The sequence below is a fragment of the Cervus elaphus genome, chromosome 5 (genome assembly GCF_910594005.1).
Source record: "Cervus elaphus chromosome 5, mCerEla1.1, whole genome shotgun sequence".
Classification (NCBI taxonomy): domain Eukaryota; kingdom Metazoa; phylum Chordata; class Mammalia; order Artiodactyla; family Cervidae; genus Cervus; species Cervus elaphus.
In genome coordinates, this window is record NC_057819.1 from 112,912,093 (window position 1) to 112,937,941 (window position 25,849).

The 25,849-nt window shown below is 44.1% G+C and overlaps 1 long non-coding RNA gene across 3 annotated transcripts in view; it reads left to right on the forward strand.

The window, feature by feature from the left end:
* Positions 1-23,354, forward strand: part of LOC122695013 — a 31,929-nt gene extending 8,575 nt beyond the window's left edge. Inside the window, exons 2-5 of one of the 3 annotated variants that reach the window (XR_006341295.1) lie at positions 706-761; positions 19,997-20,172; positions 21,435-21,633; positions 22,193-23,354. This is a non-coding gene — a long non-coding RNA (uncharacterized LOC122695013). The remainder of the gene's footprint in view (positions 1-705; positions 762-19,996; positions 20,173-21,434; positions 21,634-22,192) is intronic. The other 2 variants (XR_006341296.1, XR_006341297.1) reach the window with 2 other exon arrangements.
* The last annotated feature ends 2,495 nt before the right edge of the window (positions 23,355-25,849 follow it).

Here is a 25,849-nt window from a genome sequence, read left to right on the forward strand (position 1 = left end):
ATTCACAAATAAATTCACCCTTTTAAAGAGTACCAGTCAAAAAAAATTTTTTTTGGTATATTCAGAGTTGTGCAATCATCACCACAATCGATTTTAGAACATTTAAAATAGCTTCCTCCTGAAAAACCACCCCTCCTCAACCCTTACTCATTAGAAATGACTCTCCATATCCCCTCCATCCCCACCCCCAGCCATTGGTAACAACAAATCTACTTCCGTCTTTTACGGATTTGCCTATACTAGACATTTCACATAAATAGAACTATTCTCTGTGTGGCCTTTGTGTCTGGCTTCTTTCACTTAGCATAGTGTTTTCAGGGTTCACCCGTGTTGTTATAGATACCAATGCTTCATTCTTTTTTATGTCACAATAATATTCCATCGTGTGCATATATACTCCATTTTGTTTATCCAGGATGAGTTGGACATCTGGGTTGTTTCCAGTTTGTGGCCATAGTGAATAATGGTGCTAGGAACATTCATATACACGTTTTTGTGTGGAGATATGCTTCTTTTTCTCTAGAGAACATGCCTACGAGTGAAAATGTTGGGTCATATTGCAACTACATGTTTAACATTTCAAGGAACTGTCAAGCTTTTCCCAAAGTGGCCTCACCATTTTTCATTCTCATCAGCAATGTATGAAGGTTCTACATCCTCAACAAGACCTGTTCTCTCTATTTTTTTTTTTTTTTTTGATTCTAGCCATCCTAGTGGGTGTGACGTGGTTTTGCTTTGTGTTATCCTAACGACTAATGACGGTGAGTGCCTTTTCATGTGCCTGTTGACCGTTTGTGGGCTTCCCCGGTGCCTCAGTGGTAAAGAATCTGCCTGCCAGTGCAGGAGACATGGGCTCAATTCCTGGGTTGGGAAGATCCCCTGGGGAAGGAAATGGGAACCCACTTCAGTATTCTTGCCTGAGAAATCCCATAGATAGATGGGGTTGCAAAAGAATCAGATGAGACTTAGTGACTAAACAACAACAACACAACATTGACCACTTATCAATTTTACTTGGAAAAAGGTCTATTTAAATCCTTTGACCATTTTAAAACTGGATTATTTGCTTTTTAACTGTTGAGTTATAGGAGTTCTTTATGTAGTCTTGAAACAAGAGCTTTATCAGATACATGACCTATAAATATTTCCCCCCAGCCTGTGGATTATCTTCACTGCCTTCATGGTATCCTTTGATGTACAAAACTTTAAAATTATGAGCAAATTATTTTTCTTTATTCGCATACTTTTTGTGTCATATCTAAGAAAACAGTGCCTAATTCAAGTCCATGAAGATTTATTCTTATGCTTCCTTCTGAAAGTTTTATGGTTTTAGTTCTGACATTCTTTTTGAGTTAGTTTTTGTGTATCATGCATATTCCCTTCTATTCCAAGTTTGTTGAATTTTGTTAGATGCCTTTTCTCTGTCCGTTGATATGATAATTTTTGTCCTTTATTCTATTAAATGTGGTGTATTATAGAGACAGACTTTTAAATGTCAAACCAATGTGAATTCCTGGGATAATTCACTTGGTCATGGTGTATAATCTTTTTTTTTTTTCCTTATGTATGTTTCTAGATTTGGTGAGGATTTTTGTTGAGGATTTTGGCATCTATATTTATAGGGGGTAGTTTCATTTTCTTGCAATATATTTTTGTAGTTTGGTATTGGGTAAGTCTAGTTGAAGGTTTGTCAATTTTGCTGATCTTTTCAATGTACCAGCTTCTGGTTTTATTGACTTTCTCTGTTTTTCCTATTCTGTATTTCATTTAAATAAATATTTCTAGCCTTTGTTACTTTCTTCCATCTTTTTGAATCAGGTTTAGTGTGTTCTTCTTGTTCTGATTTCTTAAGGTAAAAGCTTAGGTTCTTTATTTGAGATCTTTCTTCTTTTTTCTAATATAGGCTTTTAAAGTTGCAAGTTTCTCACTAAGTACATCTTTAGCTATACCCCATAGGTTTTAAAATTTTTAGTTGGAGGATAATTGCTTAACAATGTTGTGTTGGTTTCATCCCATAGTTTTTTATATGGTGTGTTTTCATTTTTATTCATCTCAAAGTATTTTCCAGTTTCTTTCCCTGTGAATCCTTCTTTGAACCGTTGATTATCTAAGAGTGTATTGTTTAATTTCTGCATATCTATGAATTCTTCAAATTTCCTTCTGTTATTGACTGTGGTCAGAGAACATACTTTATATGATCTCAATTCTTTTAAATTTATTGAGATTTGTTTTATGTCCTAACATATGGTCTATCTATGTTCCATGTGCACCTGAGAAGAATGTGTATCCTGTTGTTGTGAAGAGTTCTATAGATATCTAATAGATCCAATTGATACATACTGTTGTTCATGTCCTTTATTTCCTTATTGATCTACTGCCTCATTGTTGTACTCATTATTAAAAGTAGCATATTGAAGTCTCTGACTATGATTGTTGAATTGTGTATTTCTCATATTTCTCCCTCCAGTTCTGTCAATGTTTGTTTCACGTATTTTTGGTTTCTGTTGTTTAGGTGAGTGTCTGTTTACTGGTTATGTTCTCTGGATAGATGACCCTTTTTATCAGTATAACATATCTTTTGTCTCTGCAAACAATTTTTGTCTTAAAATCTATTTTGATTGATATTAGTATAGCCTTTCCAATATTTTGAGGGGTAAATATTTGCATATTTTTCCATTGTTAGGATATTTCCTTTCTCTCTCTGCTTCCAACAGCCAGTGGCATCCCCAGCCATGGCCACATGTTTTTGATCCCAGAGTCCATCAGCCAACCCCTATCTCTGTTGTGCCAGCACCTGATGAGTAACCTGCACCTTAGTTCCAACTCCTGCCCTATTTTCTGGGCTCTGGTAGCACTACCAGAGGGATGGTGCAACTTCCTGCTGTTATTAATATCTGAGTGACTTCAAGATCCTCTGTTTGACTTATCAGCTCTTCTGTCATCTGTCTAACTGACTCCCTATGTTAACTTCCTTTTGTCTGAAATACCTAGAGCAGGTCTTCTTTTTTTTGCTTCCGCTCTGACTGATAGAAGATGATACCTATGCCTAAGGAGTTTAAGGCACAGTAATCCCTCCTTATCCATGGTTTTTCTTTCTGTGGTTACAATGATCTGTGGTCAACCATAGTCTTAAAATATCAAATGGAAAATTCTAGAAAAAAACAACTCAGAATTTTTAAATTGCATACTGTTTTGAGTAATGTGATGAAATCTTGCACTGTCCTTCTCTGTCCCACCTGGGATCCCCAACCATTGACATCATCATGGCTTGATGATCTAGGATCACTTGAAGCAGACCATACTCCTTCTGATGATACCTCAACAGTAGTATAATGCTATGTTACAATGCCCATGTCATTCACCTCACTTCATCTCATCAGGTAGGTATTTTATCAGCTCACATCATTATAAGAAGGAGGGTGAGCACACTGCAATAAGACATTTTGAGAGAGAAAGAGAGAGATCACATTCACATAACTTTTGCTACAGTATATTGGTATACTTTTTCTATTTTAATGTTAGCTATTTTTGTTGATCTCTTACCATACCTAATTTACAAATTAAATTTTATTATAGATATGTGTGTATAGAAAAAATATAGTAAGTATGATATATAGAGTTTGGTAATATCCATAGTTTCAGGCATCCATTGGGGGTCTTGAAACATATCTCCCACAGATAAGGGGGGACTACTGTGTAGAAAAAGTTATGGCTAGATTGTATCCCTGTTGCCTACAATTATGACTGAGACCAAGCATGACATGATGCTTTACCTAAAATGAGAGAAGAAAATCCAAGATTGAATAGGGCTGGAAGACAGGTGGATAAATAGATAGAATAGCTTTTCTTTGCCGTAAAGATGTGAAGAACATTCAATTGGGATGCAGTGCATTAAGCCAAGCTCTTCACCAGTTCTTTGTATGATCTTGGGTAGGTTGCTTCCCCTCTCTGGGCCTCAGTTTTTCTCAAGTATGAAGTGAGGATATGGACTGCCTAGGAGATGCCCAAGCTTTGGCATCTGAGACTCTGAAGTGCAGAACTTTCTTGTGGCATCCTGTCCACTGCTTAACCAGTCTGTTTTATTCCAAACCCCCCAAATGGAGACCTGAGAAGCCCTCATGGAACTGGAACTTTCCTTCCATTCTAAAGATTCTGGCTGCTCCCATCACTGGTACTTGGAGTCTGCTTACTTTTAAAGATATAGACAATCTCTTGCACTAGGTGGGAAAGACTCTAGTGGGTTATATCTGGGTAGGGTGTTGGCAAGAAAGGGCAGAGCAACTTCAGTTTGGAACTATTCTGGAAGCTTCCATGTGCCAGATGCTTCTAAGAAAAATTGAGCTTACAGGCAGAAGACCTGTGTTCCAGTCTTCCTCTGGTGGAATGTTTTATGCGGCTTCAGACCAGTCATTTCCTCTCTCTGATTCTTGGATATCCACCTGAAAAGTAATGAGATTGGACCACATAATCTCCAGGCTCCCTTCTCAGGATAATCTTTATTGTCCTCAGGGATTTTCTTGGTTCTCCAGCCCCATATAGGTCCCAGAGAAGACCCCAGGTCACATCCACAGGATACAGGGCAGGACTGAAGAGCTCTGTGGTAGATGCACTGTGTTCTCAGGGGATAAGGGAAGCATCCTGACTCTGATCTCAGCAGACTCAGCTGGATGCTAAGCCGTGGTGCCCACCCCATACCTCTGCTCACCGTCCTTACCAACCTGTCCGACTCTGGCTGTGTGAACATGGCACACTTTGGGCTGGAGGCCTTCCATTTCAGTTTCTCAGCTGTTCCCTGAGCAAGGCAATGGGGATTCCCTAGTATTTCTCAACACTCCAAGCTTCCCCTCCACACGCTAGCATTCAGTTAGTGACCATGCACTCTTTCTGAGAGGGACAATATAGGAGGAACCTACGGCTTTCCAAATTGCATCCCATGCTTCGAGGTCCAGGCAGGCCCACCTTCTCTTCCTTCCCTCCTCTGAACACTCATAGCACTTAACTTCAAGGACACTCAACTGCCATTTATAACAACAGCATGGGAACTGTTTTCTATTCAAGCGGAGACGGTATGCTTTTTGGAAGAAAGACTGTGCTGTGTACATTTTTGACTGGTCTTTGTGTGCCAAACAATGCTATGATTTTAAAAATATATTTTTAGGGCTTCTATGGTGGTACAGTGGATAGGAATCCACCTGCCAATGTAGGGGACACGGGTTCGATCTCTGGTATGGGAAGATTCCGCATGCCTTGGAGCAACTAAGCGTATGTGCCGTTAACTACTGAGCCAGTGCTCTAAAGCCCTCAAGCCACAACTACCGAGCCCACATGCTGCAACTACTGAAGCCTGTGTGCCTACAGCCTCTGCTCTGCAACAAGAGAAGCCACTGCAATGAAAGTCTGTACATGGCAGCAAAGAGTAGCTTCTACTCACTGCAACTACAGAAAGCTGGCACGCAGCAACAAAGAACCAGCACAACCAAAAATAAACAATAAAGTAAATAAAACATGTATCTAATATCATTCACTCACAGGTGCCCTGGCTGTTATCCTCTGTCTCAGCCCACTTGTTAAGACCATGTGTTGCATACCTAGGAAAAGGTTTGAAGTCAGCCCCTTGAGACTGCTGCTTCTTTCCCTCTGGGTAATCTTTTTAAAGAAAAATTATTAATTTTTATTTTTTATTGTCTGGAAAATCATTAAAGTCAAAGAAGGGACTCTGGGAGTGAAACCCCTTACCAGTGCTCGGGGACTGGGTTTTGTACCAAGGACTTGTCCATAAGAGAAGCAAATGCATTGTGCTCACTTTTATCTGGGGCATCTTTGTACCACTTGGTCTACGTTTTTTCCAAAGATTGATTGTCTTACAGAAATGGAGGCAGTTTGGAACTGAATACCTAATAAACAGATGCTTGGTGAATATTTGATTGATTGATGATGTGATTTCAACCTTTCCCTAAGGTGACACCACTTCCTCCAGCTCTCTCTTGGGGGTTCCTTCCTTCTTTTTAAATTTATATTGTTAGGAGCTGACTGCAGATTCTGGTTTCAGCAGCAACTTGAATAAGACCTGTATCATGGCAGAGCAGAGAACACCTTGCTCCCAGGAATAGGCCCTAGGACATCCATATTTCTTCCGCAGTGCCTTCACTCATTCATTTACTCAACAAATATTTGATAAACACTTACATGCCAGGCACAGTGCTGGACTCTGCAGATACGAAGATGAACACCCATGGTCCCTGACCTTGCCAAGCTCATGTGGAATGTGGTGGGTATATTAGCTTAGACTGCCACAACAGAATACCACAAACTGTGTAGCTTGAACACAGGAAATTAATTTTCTCACAGTTAATTGTGAGCCTGGAAGTCCCAGATCAAAGTCCAGGAGGAGCATCCTCTCTTCCTTGCTTGCAGATGGGTACCTTCTCATTATGTCCTTACATGACTTTTTCTTAGAGTGTGCAAGGCGGCTTGGAGGGGAGAGACAGAGAAAGGAACAAAGAGACACAGAGACACACAAGAGAGACACATACAGAGAAGGCTTTCGGGGGTCTCTTCCTTTTTTTATTAATTTTATTTTTGACTGCACTGGATCTTCGTTACTTTGTGCAGCCTTACCTTAGTTATGGCGAATGGGGGCTACTCTGCATTGTGGGGTACAGGCTTCTCATTGCAGGGGCTTCTCCTGTTGCAGAGCACAGGCTCTAAGGCACACAGGTTCAGTTGTTGTGGTGCTCAGGCCTAGTTGCTCCATGGCAGGTGGGATCTTCCCAGAGCAGGGATCATGTCCCCTGTGTTGGCAGATGGATTCTTAACCACTGTGACACCTTTTATCTAAGGACATTAATCCTGTTGGGTTAGACTCACTTTTATGACTTTATGTAACCTTCCTTCCTTAGAGGTCCCATCTCCAAATACAGCCACGTTGGGTCTTAGAGCTTTAACGTATGAATTTGGGGGGATGCAAACATTCATTCCATAACAGTGGAGGAGATGGAAAAATAAAGAGGCAATTGCCCATAAGCATTAAAAGTATAAAAACAGGCATGGATACATACAGCTGGTTCACGTTGCTGTGCAGCAGAAACTAACATATTATTGCAAGCAATTATACTCCAATTAAAAAAATAAAAATAGTCATGGAAAGGTAGATACTAAATTCAAGATGGGGGTGGAAGAGGGTGTCAATGGAGAGGGATTTTTAGGAACTGAAACTGTGTTGGTAAGGTTTGACTTGTGGTGGACAAAGATGTCAGTGTAATATTCTTTATGCTTTTATGAATTCAGTATTTCATAATGTTTAAAAAATAATGGAAGACAAAATTAAAGCACAATGTAGTAAGAGCTAACTAATGAGGGGAGGGGCAAGCCCAACATGCCACAGAAGCACAAAGAAGGGAATCAGGAAGCTAATGGAAAAAGTGTTATCTGAGGGGAGCAGGGGTGACCCAGGAGAAGGGAGGAAGGTGGTGGTGAGAGGTCAGCGGCAAGGGCCAAGGCCAGAAGTCTTGCCAGGCAGATCTTGAACAGCTTGCTCACTTTCCCCAAATCACTCAGTTTGGGAGTTGGGGGAACAGGGAAAGCCGCACTGTTTAACCTGGCCTCCTTGCAGGGGAGGTGCGTCTGGGGGCCAGATTTCTGGCCTTTGTTACTTGTACAATGATCTGGTTGTGTTTGACACATGAGATGTATTTTGCTTTGGCTGTGTGTTTGGAGCGAATCTCTCCCTGCTGTTGTGACATGTGGAACAGATGGTGTGTAATGTTTGTCCCATAGTTGACTGTTCCCCACTACTCTTCATGAACATTTGTCCATCTGTCCATTCACTCACTGGCCCATCATTTACCCAGTATCCATTTATTGAGTATCTGCTCTGCCAGGTATTGGGTCAAGAGCAAGGATCTGAAGACCCAACACGCCATGGTCAACTAATGACTGAAGAACATGTCAGTTAATGGAAGGCAACGTCTCCGCATTTGTATGGGGCTTGCATATTTCCAAGCACATTCTTCAGTCTAATTGCATTTAACAATCAGGGTTGCTCAGTTTGGTAGGTTTCAATTTTCTGACTAAGGAAACTGAGACTTAAAAGAGAAGTGTCTTGATTTTTGACTCCAAGCTAAGGGGCTTTTCCTACCATGCCAAGTTGACGTGAGGCGTGACCTAAAGGGCTAAGGCCACTCCTAGGAAAGATGTTCTCAGACCAGGCTTTTCACCCGCTGCCCTGTTCTCTGAGAATGTGTGCACTGCATTCTCATGGGGAAGTCCAGCCCATGAGCAAAGGTTTCTGAGAAGGAGCAGGGAGCAGGACACGGAAGAGACTTTTACAGTCATTCAGTCCAACCATCCACTGATAACCCAGTGACCTTAGGGATAAAGAAAAACTTAGCCTACCATAAACTCAGCCCCTCTGTTAACGTAAGAAAGAACAGGATAAGTCTTGTTCAGGGCAAAGAAGAACAGAGACCTTAGGTAGAAGGTCTGATCTGGAGAGACCCAAGAGAAGGCAGCAGACCCAGAGTCCTCTGGAGGGAGGCTTTGGTGCAGATGGAGCCCTGGTTAAAGTACCAATTTCTTGGCTTAACCCAGAGTGTCCTCTGGCTTCCGGTCCCTCTGGGTTTGTAATTCAATGGGCAAAGTCCAAGACCATGCCTCTAATACTCCTCCCTTGATCCTTGTTTTGTTTCACTTGGGAACAACCAACCCCACTTGAAGTCAGGGAGTCCGGGTCTCCACCAGCGCAGGGTAACTCAATAGGCAGATTTAGGATAGATTTAGGGCCCCAGGCAGCCAGGGACACCCCCAAATTTGAGAGAATTTCTATTTTGAACAGACCTAGAAGTTGGCAATCCGAAAAATCCAAAAGAGAAGTTCTTTTAATTTCAGTGTACATTTTGTGTTGGTTGGCTGGTCTCAGGAATGATATTGGGGGAGAGACAACAATCTTACTAGGTTTGAGGGCCTTTGAGGGTTATTATCAGGCCTCAGGCCATGAAGAGGGAAAGGAGAAGCAGGTGAGAGGTGAGGAGTTGTCAGGCTGCAGAGAGAAAGGAGACCGCTCTCCAGGAGGAAGAAAAGGGAAGGAGGACTGGCGGGAAGCCTCAGGTTACCCTGACACCTGTTGCCACGGCCCGATGGTGGTTTCCTGCCTCTTGTCGGGACGTGCCTGCATAGAGAACATAATGACAAGAAGATGCTTCCTGTTTTGCTGCGTGGTTCATTGTCGGGCATCAAGAGGCAGGGTTTATAGGTCTGTGTTTTTCACGTTGCCAGGTTCCCTGAGGAAAGCGGTGGGGGCAGGTGAAGTTGGGGGTCTGATGGCAGGTTAAGGGAAAGCAGGGGGCAGTTTATGCCTCCAGAATTGCTCAGTGGAACCTCACACCATTCTAGTTTTGACCCCTAGAGAGGGTGGGGCTGGCCACAGTGTCTGAATGTAGCCAACAGCTCTAGGTTGGAGCCCCTGTGTGTGGCTGAAGGTTTCCTAGAATCCCTTGTGGGCTCCTTTTGTCCCTCCGTGAAACCCAGTGTTGACATCTGTGGTGACCTTTGTCTTGGCAGGTGGCGAGGGTGATCAGAAACTTGGACTGAAATAGCCTCTGTGGTGAAAGCAGGAGGGGGGAAGTGATGTCTGGTCTCGTGACAATTGATGAGTGAGACAGCCAGCATGCCCACTCCCCACCCCCTAGGCCAGGCCTGCCACTGGGCCAGTGTTGCACGTGTCACAGCTGAGTCTGTACGTTGTAGGTATTAGAAAGCCCAAGTGGCTTCACGCTTGTTTCACTTGAGACTGCCTGTTGTGGTAGAAAAGAATAAGGGGTTCTGGTTTTGGTTCAGCCAGCCATTTTCCAGGAGCTCCTCATTGAAGAAGCTTGCTTCTTCACCTGGGAATTGAACCAGATGACCTTAGATGTCCTCTCTGGTCATCCACATTTGAGGAGTCCATTGATCATCTCTGGCGGGGCTGGGAAAGAGACCATGTCTGCTTCATTTTTTTCTTGTGCTCTCTTCATGGCCTTCAAAGCTCTTCTACAGAGGCCATCTCTAGCCTGAGGCCGGAGGAGTCTCTGACTCCTCACCTCTACCCACTTTGTATTGCCATCATTCTGGACCAACTTGAGTTCCCTCAAGAGTGCTATGCACTTTCATTCTTCTGGGCTTTTCCAGATGCTCTTCTCTCAGGCTAAGATGCCTCTGAATCCCTCCTCCCCTGTTAGACTCAAACTCATCATTCGAGACCCTGCTCAGAGAGCCCTCGCCTCCTGAAGAATTTCTGGTGCTCAAGCCCACAACATTCTATTCACACTAGTACTGTCTTAGTATCTCTCAGTCTAATTTGTATGACAGGCATCTATGCATTCTTCTCCTTCCATCAGGTTGCTAGTTGTTGGCAACTTATTTGTTTCTTGGATGCTTAACACAGCACTTGGCATATTCTTGTGCTCAACCAGTAGACTGAAGCATCTTTTTGTTGATTTGACCCCAAACAGGCTCTACCTTGAGCTCATGAAATAATGTTCACTCCTTGGTACAGCCAGAGAGGAGCTGGGCTGAGGAGGGAAGCTTAACGGGCATATAGATCTGACTACCTGCTCCTGCTCCTCAAAGGTTAGTGTCAGCGTTGGCTTCCGAATAAAGCTCCTGGGGTCCCAGCTCTGGGAAGGCTCCTAGGCCATTAAGGCAAGTTCCCAGTTTCCAGGATCTTACCTATTGTTTGAGGGAGGACAGGAGCTAATACTTACTCAGCACCTACTGCATACCAGACCCTGAATCACTTCACTTAATTTCACAACAGTTCTGCAGGTGAGCCCTGCAGATGAAGAGATGCAGAGAAATCAAGGTCTTTCCCCAGGAAGACACAGAGCCAGCAGCAGAGAGCAGTGAACAGAGCTTCCCCATGCATCCCCACCCTACACGAATTTGAGCTGGTGACCAGGAACTCAATTTCACAACCACTAAAAGCCTTAAAGCCAAATGTTTCTGCTGTCGTCACACCAGCAAAAATGGAAGCCCCCTGCAGCGCTCACCATACTTCTGAATCAAAATCTTCATGAATGCTTCTGACTGGTGGAGAGTAGGTCATGTGCCCATGCCTAGCTGCAAGGGAGGCTGGGAGTTTGAGTTCTTGACTTCTACTTGGGGAGGCAAGACCATAACAAGGGAATTTCTTCCAGAAAGAAAGGCTGTTCATACATAAGATGATGGGCAGCTACAAACATGACAGATGTACTCTACACTGACTCACCCTCAAAGTCTCACCAAAGAAATTTATTTTAGAGACCTGAACACATTCCTCTTTCAAGTCTTGCTCTTTTCTTAAAATGTGGTTTGAAGAATTTTTATTATATAAGTTTTTGAGATATAGTTTGCATGCAATAAAACCCACCTATTTTAGTATGCAGCTCTAGGGATTTTTACAAATGCATACAGTTGTGTAACCACCACCACATGCAAGGTACAGTATGCAACAATTTCATCACACCCCTAAATTCTCTCATACCTCTTTGTAGTCAACCCCTTCCTCCACCCGCAGCCCTTGGCAACTACAGATCTGGTTTCTGCCTATACTGTCTGGTTTTCTAGAGCAAAGACTTTTAAGAGCAAAGGACAAAAATAGAGCTGAAGAGATTCTATGTGTAAATATCAAAGGACAGATGTTAGAGTCTCCCCCTCCTTGGCCTCTGTCCCAGGGGGAGACAAAGATGATTGCAAATTGATTAAAATGATCAAAAATATAATTTTCTTTCAAATGTCAAGTTTAGGGGTTAATTCAGAAAGAAGGATGAGGCAACCGTTGTGGTCCCAGCTCACTGCATGAATTCCCGCTTAGAGTGACAGACAAATGGCAGCTCTGACCAATATAGTGGTATCCATGGTTCCTTCTAACTGCACCCCTCTTTGTCACATGAAGGATGGGCCCACAGTGGGTCAGTGTTTCCACTTCTTCGTCTTCCTCCAGGTCCCAACATCCAGAATCCCCCAGGCTCAAAGCTGGCCAGAGGATGGTGGTGTAGACGGAGCTTACATGGCAGGCCAGGGAGTAGGAAGGAAAAGGGACTGAGCTGCAGGCCCTGGGCTGGAGGCTGGTAGGAAGCTCTCCAAGGAATCTGAGAATTCTAAATTTAAACATGGCCTTTTAGGTCATTATAAAATATATTTTACATGAGGGAAACATATTTTCAAAATGGGATAGAACCTATTTTATTAATACTTGCCAGTTTATGGGCATAAATATCTGGCATGTGGTATGCAGGTTTCTACTGTACCCTTGGCTGGCCCCTGCAAATGCTGGAAGCTGGCCTTAATAAAACTCTTTGAAAAAATTGAAGTATAGCTTCCCAGGTGGTGCTTGTGGTAAAGAACCTGCTTGCCGATGCAGGAGTCATAAGAGACACAGGTTCATTGGGTCAGAAAGATCACCTGGAGGAGGGTATGGCAATCCACTGCAGTATTCTTGCCTGGAGAATTTCACAGGCAGAGGAGCCTGGAGGGCTACAGTCCATGGGGTCACAAAGAGTTGGACATGACTGAAGCTACTTAGCGTGATTTATATTGTGTTAATTTCTGCGGTACAGCAAAGTGATTCAGTTGTACCTTTATACACATTCCTTTTTCAATGTTCTTTTCCATTATGGTTTATCATAGAATAAATGATATGAATATGGTTGTCTTAGTAGAACCTTGTTGTTTACTTAATAAATGTCTTGAACCTCCTCAGAGATAGTTACCAGAGCTCCCTGCAGGCCAGGCTCCCTGGTCAAGTTCTGTGCTGCTCTCCGGAGGTGGTGAGAAGGGAAGGCAGGAGGGAAACATGTATGGAATGGCCAGCTCTGTGTCTGGACCTGACTCGCGTCCTTTCCCTCACATGAACTCATTTGGGTCTCTCATCTACGCTCCCAAGTGGGTACCTCATTGCCAATTTCTAGGTGAGGAAGCGCAAGCTGGGTGACATTTAAGTGCCGTAAGTGTCCAATCTGGGGTTCCAACCCAGATCTGTGTCGCCCCAAACCAGCAGCCTCCCAGGTTGCTCTTAGAGAGTTCCAACTTGCCTCTGCTCTCCTCCCCACCAGGATTCGCAAGGGGCTAAGAGTCAGTCACTGAAATAGGTTGCAAGGAAGCCTATGCACTGCTTTGGGGATGGAGTAAACCTTAAGTTTCCAGAATCTTCTCTGGTGGACCTGATTTTTATTCCAAAGCACAAAAGGTCAAAGCACAGGTGGCTAAAGTGGGGAGTATGCAAACACTTAGGTAAAGAAAGTACACGTGAATTTGCTGTGGAAGCAAGAGAAAGAAAGACAGAGAGGGGGAGGGTTTCAGCACAAAGAACTTTGGCTTTTGAGTCAGTTCTGGTTTCAAATCCAGGTCCTGGTACTGACTAATTGACTTTGACCGAGTTGCTTAACTACCCAGAACCTCAGTTTCAATATCTACGAAAATAGATCAATACTAGATGGGTTTCTTCTACAAGTCTCGATGAGGCTGAAATGAAGCAGAATCAGTAAAGCACAGGGTCGGGGCGGGGGATCTGGGGGTGAGGAGGACAGGTTCTCATAACTCATCCCCCACCCCGGTCCCCCAGGCTCTCTCCTGTTGACTGTATCACATGAGCCCAGTTTGGCATTTTGCAGACTTCTACAGTTGAGAAACCTAAAAATAAATTTGAATAATGGTGGGTTTAGCGCCTGAGGAGCCCTGGCAGGCACTTCTGTGTAAATAGCAGAAGTGAAAAAAAAAAAAAAAACAAAACCCATTTCATTTCTAGTATTTGAAGCCTGAGTTTAAGAACCCCTATCGTGTGGGCAACTCATAGTGGAGAGGTGGGTGGCGAGGGGGAAGGTTTGGTGTTTTTCTCTTTGTTGTTTTGTTTTTGTTCTGCGATGATGTGGGGGACTCTCCAGGGATGCGTGTCACACAGCGGGGAGAGGATGGGGGAGTGAAGAAGGCAGGGCAGGTGGGAAATTTAATTCTGTCCCTGACGTAACAGAGCAGAGCTGGGGGAAGGGGGTGTGTCGGTCAACGGGTGGAAAAGGGGACCCCACTCTCAAAGGTCCCGTGGCTGTCATGCCATTCCAACCCCCTGCTCCGAATCACAGTTGGGCAAGTTCCTGAATTCATTTTCAGTGAGCTTCTGAAGAAAGGCCATCTCTGGGGACCTGCCTTGTTCCTGAAATGCTAGTACGTCAGAGACTTCGTTTAAAGGGTGTGAGTGAGTGTGTGAGAGTGTGTGTGTGTGTGTGTGTGTGTGTGTGTGAAACAGACTCATAAAAAGGGAAAGTAAGAAGCTGGCTAACTTGACCATGGTCCACATTGATGGGAGTCACAACTTATTCTTTTTTTTTCATTTATTTTTATTAGTTGGAGGCTAATTACTTTATAATATTGTAGTGGGTTTTGTCATACATTGACATGAATCAGCCATGGAGTTACATGTATTCCCCATCCCGATCCCCCCTACAACTTATTCTTTTAAAAATAATTCTATGTATATATTTTTGGCTGTGCTGGATCTTTGTTGCTGTGTGGGCTTTTCTCCAGCTGCAGTGAGCAGAGGCTACTCTCTAGTTAGGGTGCTTGAGCTTCTCATTGCAGTGGCTTCTCTTGTGGGGCACAGACTCTAGGCATGTCGGCTTCAGTAGTTGTGGTTCCTGGCTTCTAGAGCACAGGGTCAGTAGGTGTGGCAGGCAGTTTACATGTGAGATCTTCCAGGCCCAGGGATTGAACCTGTTTCTCCTGCATTGGTAGGCAGATTCTTTACCACTGAGCCACCAGGGAAGCCGTCTTATTCTTATTCTTGTTGTTTTTAACAAAACTCTTTTCCACCCTTCATATCTCATTTTTCACTGTTCCTCCAAATCCATGTTTTACAGGCTCAGTGAGATGAAGTGAATTCCCCCACAAGTCCTAAGTGGGAGAGTCGAGGCTTGAACTGGTCACCTCCTTCTCTGTACAGTGTTGGTGCTGTGTGCAAATTGGGCTTAGGTGCTGAGGCTTGGCGAATCCCAGTCTCCCCAAACTTGTCCTATGACCTTGACTTTTGCAAACTCTTTTTTAATTTCAATTTTCATTTAAAAAATTCATTATTTTTAATTTATTTTTTGGCCACACTCTGTGGCTTGCAGGCCAAGGATTGGACCCTGGCCCCAGCAGTGAAGGTGCTGAGTCCTAACCACTGGACCATCAGGGAATTCCCTGAAACTTTTAAAAAATGGACATACTGACATTGTATGCCAATGTCTTCTAGAAAAGGAGTGAATAAGCCAAATAAAACCATACCATACTGTTCAGTTGGATGGCATCACCAACTTGATGGACATGAGTTTGAGCAAACTCTGGGAGTTGGTGATGGACAGGGAAGCCTGGCGTACTGCAGTCCATGGGGTCACAAAGAATCTGACAAGGCTGAGTGACTGAACTGAATTGATACTATGTTTGTTATTTGCTTCCATATAGAGGTCTCTGAGTGGGCTTCCCTCATAGCTCAGTGGGTAAATAATCTGCCTGCAATGCAGGAGACTCTGATTCAATTCCTGGGTTGGGATGATCCTCTGGAGAAGGGATAGGCTACTCATTCCAGTATTCTTGGGCTTTCCTTGTGGCTTAGCTGGTAAGGAATCCGCCTGCAATGTGGGAGACCTGGGTTTGAACCCTGAGTTGGGAAGATCCCCTGGGGAAGGGAAAGGCTACCCACTCCAGTATTCTGGCCTGGAGAATTCCATGGACTGTTGCAAAGAGTCAGACATGACTGAGCTACCTTCACTTTCACTTTCAGAAGTCTCTGAAGGTGACTTTGGAGGAGGCAACCAAGCTGTCTCCTCTTCCCCACCACAAATAAGGGAGTTAAGTGGCAAAAAGAGGCTGTGGGATAGATCTGAAGGTGGGCTTTGTGATTGCAAAGTGAAAGTGAACATGTTAGTCTCTCAGTCATGTTAAGACTCTTTGTGACCCCATGGACGAAGCTCCTCTGTCTATGGGATTCTCCAGGCAAGAAAACTGGAGTGGTTTGCCATTCCCTTCTCCAGGGGACCTTTCTGACCCAGTGATTGAACCTGGGTGTCCCCTACTGCAGGCAGATTCCTGACTGCAGGGGGTTGATAAATGCAGGAGCCTCTGGAAGATAGAAGTGACATCTTCTGGTCCCCTGAGCATCTAGTACCTTTCAATATTGGTCAAAACCACCACCTCCTGATGCTCGCAAGTGCCTGTATTCATCTTCTGGATCCAGCTCAAATGCACCTCCCCATCCCCTAGACTTCCTGGCGTTGCTGTGAAGCATCATGGGCTTTTCTTTCCTGGTCAGTACTGTGACTTTTGTACCTCTATTTAGCACCTATGTCATTCTCCCTGCCTTACAGCCAAGTCCTTGAGTTCCCCCCTGCCCTGAGCTCTCAGAGGGTGGGATCAGTTCTGTTCATCTTTTAAATTTTTAAAATTTATTTATCTATATTTAGTGCACTGAGTCTTCATTGCTGCTTGGGCTTTCTCTAGTTGCGGTGAGCAGGGGCTACTCTCTAGGTGTGGTGTGCAGGCTTCTTATTGCAGTGGCTTCTCTCTTTGCAGAGCATGGGTGCTAGGGCCTTTGGGCTCAGTGGTTGCAGCACTTGGGCTCTGGAACACGTGGTCTTCAGTAGTTGTGTTGCTCCGGCTTAGTTGTTCCACAGCATGTGGAATCTTCCTGGACTATTGATCAAACCCTGTCCCCTGCATTGGCAGGTAGATTCTTAACCACTGAATCACCAGGGAAGTTGGTTCTGTTCATCTTTACTATCCATATCTAAGATAACACCTTGTACAGAGTTGGTGCTTATTAAGCTATGCTGGACTTTACAACAATGAGTTGCTGCCTGTTGGTGGTGGTTTTTTAAAAACCTCATTAAGTTTGACAAGCAAAATTGATAATACTTATCAAATGCACTTTGTACAATGCCAGCATGCATAAAAATAGGTACCATTACACTCTTTTGGTAGGAGTGTAAACTGGTTCAACTTTTCTGGAGAGTAATTTGAATTACTTAGAATTTTTTGTGCCTTTTGGGCAAATTATTTTTATTTTATTTTCTCTCTTCTTCTTTCCCCTCCCCTCCCATCTCTTTTCTTTCCTGTCCTCACAAGGGGTTATTGAATGGTTTTTCATCAAGTATTGCTACTATTATATTCAAGGCAATGTTTCAAAAAATACTAGCAAAAATGGGGCCAATATTAATATGGATTTGAATAAACTATAGTTTACATTTATGATAAAATAGTATACAACCTTATAGTTGGTGATATATGAATATTTGTTAACCACATAAACCAAGTTTATGCAGATGGTGACTGCAGCCGTGAAATTAAAAGACGCTTGCTCCTTGGAAGAAAAGCTATGACTAACCTAGACAGCATATTAAAAAGCAGAGACATTACTTTGCCGACAAAGGTCCATCTAGTCAAAGCTGTGGTTTTTCCAGTAATGTATGGATGTGAGTGTTGGACTATAAAGAAAGCTGAGTTCCGAAGAACAGATGCTTTTGAACTATGGTGTTGGAGAAGACTCTTGAGAGTCCCTTGGACTGCAAGGAGATCAAACCAGTCAACCCTAAAGGAAATCAGTCCTGAATACTCACTGGAAGGACTGATGCTGAAGCTTTAACTCCAATACTTTGGCCACCTGATGCGAAGAACTGACTCATTTGAAAAGACCCTGATGCTGGGAAAGATTGAAGGCAGGAGGAGAAGGGGACAACAGAGGATGAGATGGTTGGATGGCCTCACCGACTCGTTGGACATGTGTTTGAGCAAGCTTCAGAAGTTGGTGAAGGACAGGGAACCTGGTGTGCTGCAGTCCAAGGGGTTGTAAAGAGTTGGACATGACTGAGCAACTGAACTATCTAAACAAAGTTATAAAGGCTAATTACAAAATAGGACTCATGATATAATTTCAATTTTGAAGGAAACAGAAGGATATATCCATGGAAAAATATCTGGGAGGATTTACACTTAAATGTTTTAACCCTTTATTTGGGTGGTGGGATTTCAGGGCATTTTAACTTTCTTTTTATTTCTCTGAATTTTCTCAATTTTCTACTATGAATGTATATTATGTTTAGAACATGGAAAAATACCTTACCTTGTCTTGAGTGGATTCTCTGAGTAAACCCCTTGGTCCTCAAATTCTATATAGAATGAGAAGTTTTACCTCTTCCATACCACTTTGGTACCTTTTACTTCTTTTTCTTGTCTGATTGCTATGGCTAGGACTTCCAATACTATGTTGAACAGAAGCAATGAAAGTGGGCATCTTTGTCTGATTCCAGATTTTAAAGGGAAGGCTTTCAGCTTTTCACCATTGAGTATTACACTGGCTGTGGGTTTGTCATAAATGTATTTTTTAATTATGCTGAGATACATTCATTCCCTCTATACCCACTTAAAATGTTTTTAAGTAATTTTATTTATTTATTATTCTTTCTACTTCTTCCCCCTCCCCTCCCACCCCTCTTTTATCCTGTCCTCTCAAGGGGTTATTGAATGGCTTTTCATCAAGTATTACTACTATTCATGGCGATGTTTTTAAAAACACTAGCAGGCTGTGCTGGGTCTTTGTTGCCATGCGGGCCTTTCTCTAATTGCAGCAAGTGGGGGCTGCTATCTAGCTATAGTGCACATGCTTCTCATTGCAGTGGCTTCTCTCTAGAGTGTGTGGGCTTCAGTAGTTGCAGCTTGCAGACTCTAGAGTTCAGGCTCAATAACTGTGACACATGGACTTAATTGCTGTGCAACGTTTGGGATCTTCCCAGACCAGGGATCTAACCCATGTCTCCCATACTGGCAGGTGAATTCTTTCCCACTGAGCCACCAGGGAAGCCCTAATTTTTTAAAAATTAATTAATTACTTTTTAAGTCTTTATTGAATTTGTTACAACATTGCCTGTGTTTCATGTTTTAATTTTTTGGCCCCGAGGCACGCGGGATCTTCCTGACCAGGGATTGAACCTTCATCCCTTGCCTTGAAGGTGAAGTTTTAATCATTGGACCGTCAGGGAGGTCCCCTCTATGCCCACTTTTATAAACGTTTTTTATTTTTTTATCATGAATGGATGTTGAGTTTCATCAAATGCTTTTTCCTCCATCTATTGAGATGATTACATGGTTTTGTCTTTTCTTGCATTGATGTAGTGTATCACATTGATTTGTGGTCCTCAAATTCCGAAAACACCAGTAATCACATCAAAATGTAGGAAGTCAGGGTTAGAAGAGCTGTCAGGAGTTTTTTGGGCCAGAGGCTCTCAAACTTGGCTGCACACTGGAGTCACCCATGAAGCTTCCCAAACTCTGCAGCTCAATCCATGCCCCATGCGGGTAAATCAGAATCACTGGGGTGGACGCAGGCATCCGAGGGTTGCGTCTCCCCAGGTGATTCTGCGGTGCAGCTAGCTGTGAGAACCACTGGTGATAAGCCTCTCTGTCTCACATAGCAGTCGTTAGCCACATGTAGCTATTTAAATTTCATTGAAATTAAGTAAAATTTAAAATTGAGTTCCTTAGTCACACTAGCCATATTTTAAGCACTCACTAGCCACATATGATGAAAGACTACTATCTCAATGCCGTTCTAAATCTACTCAAATTTCAGCAGAAGAGACTGTGGAGGTTCCTGGCCGGAGTGTGTGTATGCATACTCAGTCACTCAATCATGTCTGATTCTTTGCAATTCCACGGACTATAGCCCCTCAGGCTCTACTGTCCATGGGATTTTTCAGGCAAGAATACTGGAGTGGGTTGCCATTTCCTCCCCCAGGGGATCTTCCCGACCCAGGGACCGAACCCAAGTCTCCTACATCTCCTGCATTGGCAGGCGGATTCTTTATCACTGAGCTACCAGGTAAGCCTCGCCTGGCAGGTGGGCACCCTCCTTATAGCAACCCTGATGTTTGTGAAAGGAGAGGTCCCTAGCCCTGCCTTCTCCAGATCTGCCTAGGCTGTAGGTAACAGTGTGCCTAGAAAGTTCTTTCTGCTTTCTCAGGGCTCCTCCCTCCTCTTCCTTGAGCACAAGGAGGTTTTCTGCTCCATGATTGTTTGCAAGGACTCCACAGGCCCAGGCCCTCCTGGCCAGGCCAGCAGGCGAGCAGTTTACACGGAATCCAAGCGCTCAGCGGGGAGCAGATCAAGGCTGAGTGTTTTCCCCAGCTGCTGAGGAAGGTGAGTGAGCCGAGGCAGAATAACAAAAAGCCACTTCAAAAACAGACCAGAAAAGTCAGAGAGCAGAGACAATCAGAGGTTTGAGACACACACACCTCCCTCAAAACCCTGGCAAGAGAGCAAAAACAAGTCAAGGGGGAGCCTCTAGACCTTCTAGTTTCGAGACCGTCGCGGTTGCTGACTTTGAGAACGGGGCCTGTCCCAGCTAGTTCTGAGAGGAGCCAGGAGCTGAGGCTGTGGGGGCTCAGAAACCTCACCTGAGTTCTGAGAACTGTATGGCCTGGTGGGGGGACAGTCCCTGAGTGCGCTGTGTCTCTGGGAAGACTGGGTGTGTGGGAATGGCAGACTCAGGCTGGCTGGGTGAGAGTTTGGGGGCTGTTTTAACCTAGAGGCTAGCTGCCATTTAGAAGCAGAACACCACCCAGCCTGGGCTCTGGGACCTACCCCCAGGAGATGGGTAGGGGGAGGTGGACACAGTCCATCAGGGAATTCCCATGCACAGGCTACCCTTGTCTGGGAAACTCCTCTTTCAGAACTCAACCATGAAGATGCCAAGCCAGAAAGGGAAGCCTGGTGCCCCCTTCCCATCCCCAATTCTGTAGGGCAGTAAAGTACAGCACAGAGAGCCCTGGGAATGGAGGACTTGGCTCAACCCCCAAGCATTGTCACTTACTTGCTATGTGATTTTGGGCAGGTCAGTTTACCTCTGGACTGTAGTTTCTTGACCAGTAAATTGTAGGGTTGGTTTAGACCGATGGTTCTCAACCCGGGCTATTTGGTGGTATAATCTGGTGAGCTATAAAAATAAACAAGATTCTGCTTGTTCTGGGAGACAGCCTAGACATCAGGATTTTTCAAAAATCCTTCAATGATTCTAATGTGTAGGCAAGACTGATAACCACTGGTCTATCCAGATTCACAAGTGCATCATGCTTGGGAGTCAAAATTAAGATTCAAATTCCATAGGACTAGCGTAGGGCCTGAAAAACTGCCTTTCTCCCAAGCTCCCAGGTGGTCCTCATGGATCACATCTTAAGTCATAGCAAGTCTATCTTTAACATCCAGAAAACTGAATTTCAGGCTCTGGCAACTCAGTCTGTTTCTGTTTGTTGTGTTGGTAGCTGGCAGTGGTTGCATATTTCTACCCATAGACATCATTCTTCTACATTCTTTTTTTCCCCTCCCGCTCACATAAGAATCATCTATGATTCAAATCTCACTGTTTGAATTCTGACTATTCTCTCTGGATATGAATCAAACAGGGATCGTCTCTTCAAGGGCAGAAAATGAAAGATAAAGCCAGACTGTGATGTGAGTTCAAGGTGGACCATTTTTATTGGAAGAATGGGGAAAGACTCCATGTAGCAGATAACAACAGTTAACAAATTGAGCCTCCACCTCTGCTGGGCACTCTTCAAGCTTTACGCAGTAGTCTCATTTACTCCTCACACCAACAACATGGTAAGTACTGATCAGGTCCCCCAGTTTACACATGAGGAAGCTGAGGCTTAAAGAGAATCAGAGACTTTTCCAAACAAGGAGCAGATGTGGGACTTGGACTCACATCTCTGTGTTGACTACTAGTCCACAAAGGTCATGGGCAGTATTTGAGTGCATCACCAACCAGACCGAACTCAACCTAAGCAGATGCAACCAGACTCAACCAGGTTCAGTCAGACCCAATCAGACTCAACCAGACCCAGTTTCTTGGCACTGGGTGAGGAAATGGTGGGATGGGGTTTGCATGAGTTTAGTTTACCTAAGCAACCCCTATACTCACCTTCCATAAACACCGCTACTCTCCCATCAGAAAAGGTAGTAGTTTTCCACCCTGGGCCCAGGCTTCAAGGCCTTTACCTGGCACCTGGGTTCATAGTAATACTTTTTCCTACTTGACGGCCTATCTCAATATAAATCTCTGTCACGTGCATCTTTTTCTACTTATATCATTTTCTTTTCTCCATGGGAGCAGGCAGTGTGTCCAGCTTTGTGACTGTTTTATCTTTTTTCTTTTTTGTAGGCTTGTCCCTCATGAGGAGCCTAGAATATTACCCCTCACCCCCAAAGGGTGTTGCACAGAAGACCAACTGAAGCTACCACGATTGCTGCAAATTCTCAACATCTCAGATTCCACTGGGTTCTCTGCCAAAATGGTAGTCAACAGCCCAACCCAACAGTTTTTCCAACTTGACTCAAACTTTCTTGTCTCGTTTCCTGATATTGGGGTTGTGGGGCTGGAGTGGGGGTAGGGAGTGAGAAAGCAAGCTTGGAGGCTTCATTGTGCCCCCACTAAGTCTTGAGTTCCTGAAGACGGGGCTTTGTCTTCTCCTTTTTATATCCCCAGAAGAGAATGCGGTGCTGGGGAGACAGATGCACACTGATGTCTGTCAGATGAGCGAATGAAGGTGACTCGGGGGCACTTTCTGATGCACTGAACGAATGGCCACACTGATGGTGTGTCCTGCTGGGCCCTCAGGCAGGAGTCACTCGGCACAGGTTTCAGCTTGTGAAGTCCCCAGAACCCTGTGGGCACAGTTCCTGGGAAATCTTTCATTTTCACATCTTCTAAGCTTCTACAGCAGCTCAGGAAGGGGGAGGTTTTCTTAGAGAGCCCAACCCCTTGATATGCTGGGTGGGTTGTTGAAAACCAACCTGGAGAGCAATCAGAAGAGACCCACTACTCTTTAGGGGGCCCCGGGATTGTAGAATGATGGGGGCCCAGGGAAGGGGGAGACCCCTCTCTTTTTTATCTTCCAGAGAAGGGTTCATCTTACTGTAGTGGGTATTTCTTAAAAGTGGGATGACAAAGGTGAAGTGTTCAGTTCACACAGAAGAATTTTCCTCTGCTGATAGTTTTTCTCCTGTCATTAAAACACAGAAAAGGAAGAAAATACAAAGGAAAGAAATCATATATGTACCAAGATGCTAACTGTGCTGAAGAATCTACAGAAACTTAGAGAAAGACAAATATCATATGATACCACTCAATATGTGGTTATCAAATGTGGGTACTCATATGTGGCTATCACACATGTGTGACATCACTTGTAATTGGAATCTAAAAAACGATGTAAACCAACTCATTTACAAGACAAAAATGGACTCACAGATTTTGAAAACAAAACTTATGTGGGGGAGGGGAAGGATAAATTCAGAGCTTGGAATTAGCATACTACTATATATAAAATAGCTTACCAACAAGGACCTGCTGTGTAGTACGGAGAACTCTACTCAATATTCTGTAATAACCTGTATGGGAAAAGAATCTGAAAAAGAATGAATATATGCATACACGTAACTGAATTACTTTTCTGTACACCTAAAACTAACACAATATTGTAAATCAACTCTACTCCAATAAAATTTAAAGAAAGAATCTAAAGAGACTGCATTGGTCAACTGGTCCTAGGGGATTGTTTCTATTTATTCAACTTCTGTTCTTAAGTAAGAAAATACTGCCCATCCAATTCCTTAGGAATCCCTCTTATCTTTTGAATCTTACAAGAAATAAGCCAAGAGAAACCTGTCCCCACTGCTAAGGTGACTGTTCCAGTGGGAGAAGGGCTAGCACTAGGGGCAGAAAGAATTTCGGAGAGGCCCCCACGAGTTCTAGTGTTGGAAGCAGGTGGGCGCAGCTCTAGGTATCACGCATTGTTGTAGGCCCAAACTTCTTCCTCTGGCTTCCCTAGGAAATGGTTAATCCATTTACAACGTCTCTGCTGAAAGCATCCTTCATCCCAGCAGGATGTAAATGGCAATTGGTGCTATTTATATCTCCATCTTCAAGAAATAGCTGCCTTCCTTAACATTTTATTGCCCGAGTTAGTGTTTTTGATTGTGTGGAACCATGAGGTGGGCCTAGGAGAATGGATTAATTAATCTTGTGTTTAACAAGCATCTTTCTTGAGGGTCTATTGGCTCCTGTGACTTATATCTGTATGTTGTTGACTTTTAAACTTTTGTTTTTGCTTTGACCTCTATCTTTAACATTAAATTCCTATTTTTAACAAAAAATGGAGAGGAAGAGAGAGAGAGAGATAGAGAGAGGGAGAAGAAATAGGATGTAAATGGTAGAGGGTAGCCTATAGAAATCATTCTCTAATACATATTCAGTGATTCTGTTTCCCGGTGCAGAAGTTGAGGCCGGGAGACGTGTTGCGATTTGCCTAAAGTCTCATAGAAAATCAGTGGCAGAATTCAGACCAGGGCTTTCCCCAAGGTCCTGGATAGACCCTTGAAGTTACGGCATCATAACTGATTCACATCTTTTTGGACCCTATTGTTCTACACAGGAGACTGGTCTCCTCATGGGCAGGGACCTTCCACTTCATCCTCTCTGCATCCCTGTACCTCCCACTTCGGTGCTGGTAGAGCCTGGTGGTTCCAGAGGGATATGAGGAGTTAAACTGAGTGGTTAAATTTGACTTGTGAGACTCAGTGATAAACAGCATTGAAGTGAGGCAGGCGGGCCCCACCCCATCCTCTCCACTCAGCTATGTCTGAAAAGACTTGGCTCGAACCTCGCCTTGTTTAAGAAGACTGTCTAGACCAACTCCGTCTCTGAACTTTGGAGCAATTCCTGTCTGCGTCTCTCATTTAGGACCCTGTATATCTGGTGGCTCTCACTGGTGAAGAATCTGCCTGCAACGCAGGAGATGAGGGCAGGAGATAAGGATTGGATCCCTGAGTCGGGAAGATCCCTTGGAAGAAGGAAATGGCAACTCACTCCAGTATTCTTGCCTGGAAAATCCCAACCCATGGTGTCTCAAAAGAGTCACACACGACTGGGCAACTGAACAATAACAAAATATACTGATTTATGTGAGGAGAAGGCGGCATTGGTTCTAAGTGTGCGCTGTGGCTATCAAGCCTGTGTTTAAGCTCCGCTCCATCATTTTTAGCCCTGTGATCTCAGATGACTCCTCTGAGCCTCCATTTACTTGTAAGATAGCTCTAGGGACAATTCCTCCCTCCCCGGCTCCTTGTAAGGATTAATTGGGACAAGCCACGAAAAGTGTTCAGTGCTGTACCAGACACTCAGCGCATTTTAGCTATTATTGTAAATTTTCACAATGAAATGTTTTGTTTCTCTGCCTTCGTTGAGCATGGTTACCTTACCTGTGAACTGGAGGAAACGATGGCAATCGTGGTGGATTGTTATGACAACCAAATGAGAGACTCCGTAGGAAAATGCTTTCTAAACTCTTCAGGTTTGGGTGTGAAGTGTGACCGCCCCCAAGATCACACAGCTGCTAAGAGGTGGTGCCCTCCTGGAAAAACCACACCCACCCCCAACACACACACACACACCAACACCACCACCGCCAGAAAACATCTAGGTGGTCTGATCCCCAGTGGCATTCCTGTTCCTTGGTTATTTCAATGGCCATTCGTGGAGAACTCCCAGGCCTTCTGAACCAGCAGCAGTGGGATAGAAAAAGGTGATTAACACGTGGACTTCATCCTCAGGAAGCTTACAATGCAGCAGGGGGGAGTGTGAGCAAATGTATTCTAAACAAGGCCAAGTGACACAGAAGCAGTAGCAACAGAAAGACAGAGGGAGGGGAAGTTTGGGGGTGAGAGGTAGTTTCAGGGCAGGCTTGGCCTTGGGGCCAGTCTTTGGTGGATGAGTAGTGTATCGTTTGCTCTGGTTGCCAAAACACACTGGGTTGCATAC